Source organism: Cololabis saira, chromosome 20 (genome assembly GCF_033807715.1).
Source record: "Cololabis saira isolate AMF1-May2022 chromosome 20, fColSai1.1, whole genome shotgun sequence".
Taxonomy (NCBI): Eukaryota; Metazoa; Chordata; class Actinopteri; order Beloniformes; family Belonidae; genus Cololabis; species Cololabis saira.
The window spans coordinates 4039318-4046854 of NC_084606.1; positions in this window are offsets into that span (position 1 = coordinate 4039318).

Consider the following 7537-nt stretch of genomic DNA (forward strand, 5'->3'; position numbering starts at 1 on the left):
CTTTTGTAAAATGACCTTGCATGTTCTGAAAAGCTATCAAAAATAAATAATCATTGTTTGTGTTGAGGAATTCCCCTCAACAACATGATTCAAACTTGTATTTAGGTCCATTATTGTTCAAAACAGACAAATACATAAATGGCAGCCAAAGCTGTCCAAAAAATATTGGCAAGACAAGGCAAGGTTATTTGTATAACACAATTCAACAATTCAAAGTGCTTTACATCAAGATTAAAAAGCAGCAAGACACAATTAAACAGTAAATGACAAAAGAAAGAAAAAGAAAAGAGGTAAAATAATAAAAAGCACAAGTTGTTTAAAAGTAAGGGCAGTAGAGTATTTAGAGCAGGTAAGTATTTAATTTAGGAGTACGCTTCAGTAAACAGTAAAGTTTTAGCCCTGATTTAAAGGAGCTGACAGTTTGATTTAGTTTCCATTAAGACGAAATGATGTTACTGTAATATTGTGCAGTTTTTGTTTTTTATTCTAATTTTACTGTCACTTAATCATTCTGCCTGTGGATTTCAATCACACAGACGCAATCAATCAAACATACAGGACTGTCTCAGAAAATTAGAATATTGTGATAAAGTCCTTTATTTTCTGTAATGCAATTAAAAAAACAAAAAGTCATACATTCTGGATTCATTACAAATCAACTGAAATATTGCAAGCCTTTTATTATTTTAATATTACTGATCATGGTTTACAGCTTAAGAAAACTCAAATATCCTATCTCAAAAAATTAGAATATTCTGGGAATCTTAATCTTAAACTGTAAACCATAATCAGCAATATTAAAATAATAAAAGGCTTGCAATATTTCAGTTGATTTGTAATGAATCCAGAATGTATGACATTTTTGCATTACAGAAAATAAAGAACTTTATCACAATATTATAATTTAATGAGACAGTCCTGTAGGTGGACCCCGAATGTCCTAATATTGAACTTTCCGTGCCGCCTTGAACGCCCCAGCGGAGCTGTCTGTGGTGCTGAAACTCCGACCAACGTTTCCTGTTTTCTCCTCCGTCCCAGTTCAGGTTTCCTTCCCTGGAGGGAGCGGGGTCACGTGACCAGGTTTCCTCCCCTGGAGGGAGCTGGGTCACGTGACCAGCTGCTATTATACTGTAATATTATTGTTTAGAACCAGCACGAGCAGCGAGGCGCGTTCACGTCACAGGAAGCGCGAAGGTCCGCCCTTCCGAAGATCGTCTATTTTAAAATGATGACCCCCCCCCCCCAACTACATCTCTATTCAGAAAAATTAAAAATTAACGATTTTTTAAATATTTTTTTAATCACAAATATCCGAAGCAGAAAAGACTCAAAGCCTCTCACTCTGTTTATATTTTAGAATTTTTATTTTTTTATTCAATTGAATTTAAATGTGTATTTCGAACATGAAACAGCAGTGAATACAAAACAAAACAATACTTATCAATAATAAATACATGTAAATAAGAAAAAAACTAAACAAAAATATAAATAAAAAACCTGCATCCACCATCATTAACATGCTCGAATAAGTAAGAAGAAGTCGAAACTTATTAAATCCTCCCCCCCTAAACTCTATTTCATTATGATCAAAATTGATTAATTTAGTTTCTTTACAAATTTCTACACAAAAAAACAAATATATCTATATATACATATATAACACACACACACACACACACACACACACACACACACACACACACACACACACACACACACACACACACATATATAAATAAACACACACACACACACACATACACATGCACCTTTTGGATATATATATATATATATATATATATATATATATATATATATATATATATATATATATATATATATATATATATATATATATATATGTTTTTTTTCGTTTTTTCCCTTATAAATATCAACAGTCACGTTCCATTACAGACCTAAATGTGTACCAGTCTGTGCATATCAATAAATATATGTGCAATGATGCGCGTGTCTGTTGTTCAATACAACGTCAGACCAAGCGCAGACACAAGGTGCTCTGATCCAGACGGTGGAGTTGGAACAAACTGTCACACAATGTCGAGAGAACGAGACAGAATCAGGAAATTTCCATCAGGGGATGAAAAAGGGGATGAGGCAGGGGAAGGTATCCAGTATTTTGATAATTGGAGAGTTAAAATTGCGCGTATAGACACCCGAAAAACCCAAATATTTTGCGCGCGTGAGCCCCCCCCAGCCATTTCGCACAGGGCCTCACAAATCTCCTTGACGGCTCTGCAGAAGAGTATTAGGGCCAGGCAGGAGAAAAAAGTAGAAATGTTGAGAAAAAAGTGGAAATGTCGAGAAAAAAGTAGAAATGTTGAGAAAAAAGTGGAAATGTTTAGAAAAAAGTGGAAATGTTTAGAAAAAAGTGGAAATGTTTAGAAAAAAGTGGAAATGTTTAGAAAAAAGTGGAAATGTCGAGAAAAAAGTGGAAATGTCGAGAAAAAAGTGGAAAAGTTGAGAAAAAAGTGGAAATGTTGAGAAAAAAGTGGAAATGTCGAGAAAAAAGTGGAAAAGTTGAGATTAATGTTGAAGTACAATTTTGATAAAAAAAAGTGGAAATGTATTTCAACTTCATTCTCAAAATTCCAACTTTATACATGAAATTTCAACTTTATTCTTTAAACTGTATTTCAACATTATTCGCGACATTTCGACTTTTTTCTTGAAGAGCACAATAAAAGAAAATCGTATTCTCGTAATATTACGACTTTATTCTCGTAATATTATGACTTTATTCTCGTAATATTACGACTTTATCTCGTAATATTACGACTTTATTCTCGTAATATTACAACTTTATTCTCGTAATATTACAACTTTATTCTCATAATATTATGAATTTATTCTCGTAATATTAAGACTTTATTCTCATAAATTACGACTTTATTCTCGTAATTTCAATTTTTTTTGTCTTAGTTTGGCCCTAAAACTCTGTCGTACAGGTTTGTGGACGTCACTCATGCTTTCATGTTGCTTTCTAGACACACAAAGTTTTCTCCTGGAAACTCTTCATATCGTTTGTTCCGTTTGTTCCGTTTGTTCAGTTTGTTCAGTTTGTTCAGTTTCTTCAGTTTGTTCCGTTTGTTCAGTTTATTCAGTTTGTTCAGTTTGTTCTGTTTGTTACGTTTGTTCCGTTTGTTCCGTTTGTTCAGTTTGTTCAGTTCCGTTTGTTCAGTTTGTTCCGTTTGTTCCGTTTGTTCAGTTTGTTCAGTTTATTCAGTTTATTCAGTTTGTTCCGTTTGTTCCGTTTGTTCCGTTTGTTCAGTTTGTTCAGTTCAGTTTGTTCCATTTGTTCAGTTTGTTCCGTTTGTTCAGTTTGTTCCATTTGTTCCGTTTGTTCAGTTTGTTCCGTTTGTTCAGTTTGTTCAGTTTGTTCAGTTTATTCAGTTTGTTCAGTTTGTTCCATTTGTTCCGTTTGTTCCAGTTGTTCCATTTGTTCCGTTTTTTCCATTTGTTCCATTTGTTCCCTTTGTTCAGTTTGTTCCGTTTGTTCAGTTTGTTCCGTTTGTTCCGTTTATTTAGTTCCATTTGTTCAGTTTGTTCAGTTTGTTCAGTTCGTTCAGTTCAGTTTGTTCCGTTTATTCAGTTTGTTCCGTTTGTTCCGTTTGTTCAGTTTGTTCAGTTTGTTCAGTTCCGTTTGTTCCGTTTGTTCCGTTTGCTCAGTTTGTTCAGTTTGTTCCGTTTGTTCCGTTTGTTCCGTTTGCTCAGTTTGTTCAGTTCCGTTTGTTCAGTTTGTTCAGTTCCGTTTGTTCCGTTTGTTCCGTTTGTTCCGTTTGTTCCGTTTGTTCCGTTTGTTCAGTTCCGTTTGTTCCGTTTGTTCCGTTCCATTTGTTCCGTTTGTTCAGTTCCGTTTGTTCCGTTTGTTCAGTTTGTTCAGTTCCGTTTGTTCAGTTCCGTTTGTTCCGTTTGTTCCGTTTGTTCAGTTTCTTCAGTTTCTTCAGTTTCTTCAGTTTGTTCCGTTTGTTCAGTTTATTCAGTTTGTTCAGTTTGTTCCGTTTGTTCCGTTTGTTCCGTTTGTTCAGTTCTGTTTGTTCAGTTTGTTCAGTTTGTTCAGTTTGTTCCGTTTGTTCCGTTTGTTCCGTTTGTTCAGTTTGTTCAGTTTGTTCAGTTCTGTTTGTTCAGTTTGTTCCGTTTGTTCAGTTCGATTTGTTCAGTTTGTTCAGTTCCGTGTGTTCAGTTTGTTCCGTTTGTTCCGTTTGTTCAGTTTGTTCAGTTTATTCAGTTTATTCAGTTTGTTCCGTTTGTTCCGTTTGTTCCGTTTGTTCAGTTTGTTCAGTTCCATTTGTTCAGTTTGTTCAGTTCAGTTTGTTCCATTTGTTCAGTTTGTTCCGTTTGTTCCATTTGTTCAGTTTGTTCCGTTTGTTCAGTTTGTTCCATTTGTTCCGTTTGTTCAGTTTGTTCCGTTTGTTCAGTTTGTTCAGTTTGTTCAGTTTATTCAGTTTATTCAGTTTGTTCCATTTGTTCCGTTTGTTCCAGTTGTTCCATTTGTTCCATTTGTTCCATTTGTTCCATTTGTTCCCTTTGTTCAGTTTGTTCCGTTTGTTCCGTTTGTTCCGTTTGTTCCGTTTGTTCCGTTTATTTAGTTCCATTTGTTCAGTTTGTTCAGTTTGTTCAGTTCGTTCAGTTCAGTTTGTTCCGTTTATTCAGTTTGTTCCGTTTGTTCCGTTTGTTCCGTTTGTTCAGTTTGTTCAGTTCCGTTTGTTCCGTTTGTTCCGTTTGTTCCGTTTGCTCAGTTTGTTCAGTTTGTTCCGTTTGTTCCGTTTGTTCCGTTTGCTCAGTTTGTTCAGTTTTTTCAGTTTCTTCAGTTTCTTCAGTTTGTTCCGTTTGTTCAGTTTATTCAGTTTGTTCAGTTTATTCCGTTTGTTCAGTTTGTTCAGTTTGTTCCGTTTGTTCCGTTTGTTCCGTTTGTTCAGTTTGTTCAGTTCTGTTTGTTCAGTTTGTTCCGTTTGTTCCGTTTGTTCAGTTTGTTCAGTTTGTTCAGTTCTGTTTGTTCAGTTTGTTCCGTTTGTTCAGTTCGATTTGTTCAGTTTGTTCAGTTCCGTTTGTTCCGTTTGTTCCGTTTGTTCCGTTTGTTCAGTTTGTTCAGTTTATTCAGTTTGTTCCGTTTGTTCCGTTTGTTCCGTTTGTTCAGTTTGTTCAGTTTGTTCAGTTTGTTCAGTTCCATTTGTTCAGTTTGTTCAGTTCAGTTTGTTCCATTTGTTCAGTTTGTTCCGTTTGTTCCATTTGTTCAGTTTGTTCCGTTTGTTCAGTTTGTTCCGTTTGTTCAGTTTGTTCAGTTTATTCAGTTTGTTCCATTTGTTCCGTTTGTTCCAGTTGTTCCATTTGTTCCGTTTGTTCCATTTGTTCCATTTGTTCCCTTTGTTCAGTTTGTTCCGTTTGTTCAGTTTGTTCCGTTTGTTCAGTTTGTTCCGTTTGTTCCGTTTATTTAGTTCCATTTGTTCAGTTTGTTCAGTTCGTTCAGTTCAGTTTGTTCCGTTTATTCAGTTTGTTCCGTTTGTTCAGTTCCGTTTGTTCCGTTTGTTCCGTTTGTTCCGTTTGTTCCGTTTGTTCAGTTTGTTCAGTTTGTTCCGTTTGTTCAGTTTGTTCAGTTTGTTCAGTTTATTCAGTTTGTTCCGTTTGTTCCAGTTGTTCCGTTTGTTCCGTTTGTTCCGTTTGTTCAGTTTGTTCAGTTCTGTTTGTTCAGTTTGTTCCGTTTGTTCCGTTTGTTCAGTTTATTCAGTTTGTTCAGTTTGTTCCGTTTGTTCTGTTTGTTCCGTTTGTTCCGTTTGTTCAGTTTGTTCAGTTTGTTCAGTTCTGTTTGTTCAGTTTGTTCCGTTTGTTCCGTTTGTTCAGTTTGTTCAGTTCTGTTTGTTCAGTTTGTTCCGTTTGTTCAGTTCGATTTGTTCAGTTTGTTCAGTTCCGTTTGTTCCGTTTGTTCCGTTTGTTCCGTTTGTTCAGTTTGTTCAGTTTATTCAGTTTATTCAGTTTGTTCCGTTTGTTCCGTTTGTTCCGTTTGTTCAGTTTGTTCAGTTTGTTCAGTTCCATTTGTTCAGTTTGTTCAGTTCAGTTTGTTCCATTTGTTCAGTTTGTTCCGTTTGTTCCATTTGTTCAGTTTGTTCCGTTTGTTCAGTTTGTTCCGTTTGTTCAGTTTGTTCAGTTTATTCAGTTTGTTCCATTTGTTCCGTTTGTTCCAGTTGTTCCATTTGTTCCGTTTGTTCCATTTGTTCCATTTGTTCCCTTTGTTCAGTTTGTTCCGTTTGTTCAGTTTGTTCCGTTTGTTCAGTTTGTTCCGTTTGTTCCGTTTATTTAGTTCCATTTGTTCAGTTTGTTCAGTTCGTTCAGTTCAGTTTGTTCCGTTTATTCAGTTTGTTCCGTTTGTTCAGTTCCGTTTGTTCCGTTTGTTCCGTTTGTTCCGTTTGTTCAGTTTGTTCAGTTTGTTCCGTTTGTTCAGTTTGTTCAGTTTGTTCAGTTTATTCAGTTTGTTCCGTTTGTTCCAGTTGTTCCGTTTGTTCCGTTTGTTCCGTTTGTTCAGTTTGTTCAGTTCTGTTTGTTCAGTTTGTTCCGTTTGTTCAGTTCCATTTGTTCAGTTTGTTCAGTTCCGTTTGTTCCGTTTGTTCCGTTTGTTCAGTTTGTTCAGTTTATTCAGTTTATTCAGTTTGTTCCGTTTGTTCCGTTTGTTCCGTTTGTTCCGTTTGTTCAGTTTGTTCAGTTCAGTTTGTTCCATTTGTTCCGTTTGTTCCATTTGTTCTATTTGTTCAGTTTGTTCCGTTTGTTCAGTTTGTTCCATTTGTTCCGTTTGTTCAGTTTGTTCCGTTTGTTCAGTTTGTTCAGTTTGTTCAGTTTATTCAGTTTATTCAGTTTGTTCCATTTGTTCCGTTTGTTCCAGTTGTTCCATTTGTTCCGTTTGTTCCATTTGTTCCATTTGTTCCCTTTGTTCAGTTTGTTCCGTTTGTTCCGTTTGTTCCGTTTGTTCCGTTTATTTAGTTCCATTTGTTCAGTTTGTTCAGTTTGTTCAGTTCGTTCAGTTCAGTTTGTTCCGTTTATTCAGTTTGTTCCGTTTGTTCCGTTTGTTCAGTTTGTTCAGTTCCGTTTGTTCCGTTTGTTCCGTTTGCTCAGTTTGTTCAGTTTGTTCCGTTTGTTCCGTTTGTTCCGTTTGCTCAGTTTGTTCAGTTCCGTTTGTTCAGTTTGTTCAGTTCCGTTTGTTCCGTTTGTTCCGTTTGTTCAGTTCCGTTTGTTCCGTTTGTTCCGTTTGTTCCGTTTGTTCAGTTCCGTTTGTTCCGTTTGTTCAGTTTGTTCAGTTCCGTTTGTTCCGTTTGTTCAGTTCCGTTTGTTCCGTTTGTTCCGTTTGTTCCGTTTGTTCAGTTTCTTCAGTTTCTTCAGTTTCTTCAGTTTGTTCCGTTTGTTCAGTTTATTCAGTTTGTTCAGTTTGTTCCGTTTGTTCTGTTTGTTCCGTTTGTTCCGTTTGTTCAGTTTGTTCAGTTCTGTTTGTTCAGTTTGTTCCGTTTGTTCCGTTTGTTCAGTTTGTTCAGTTTGT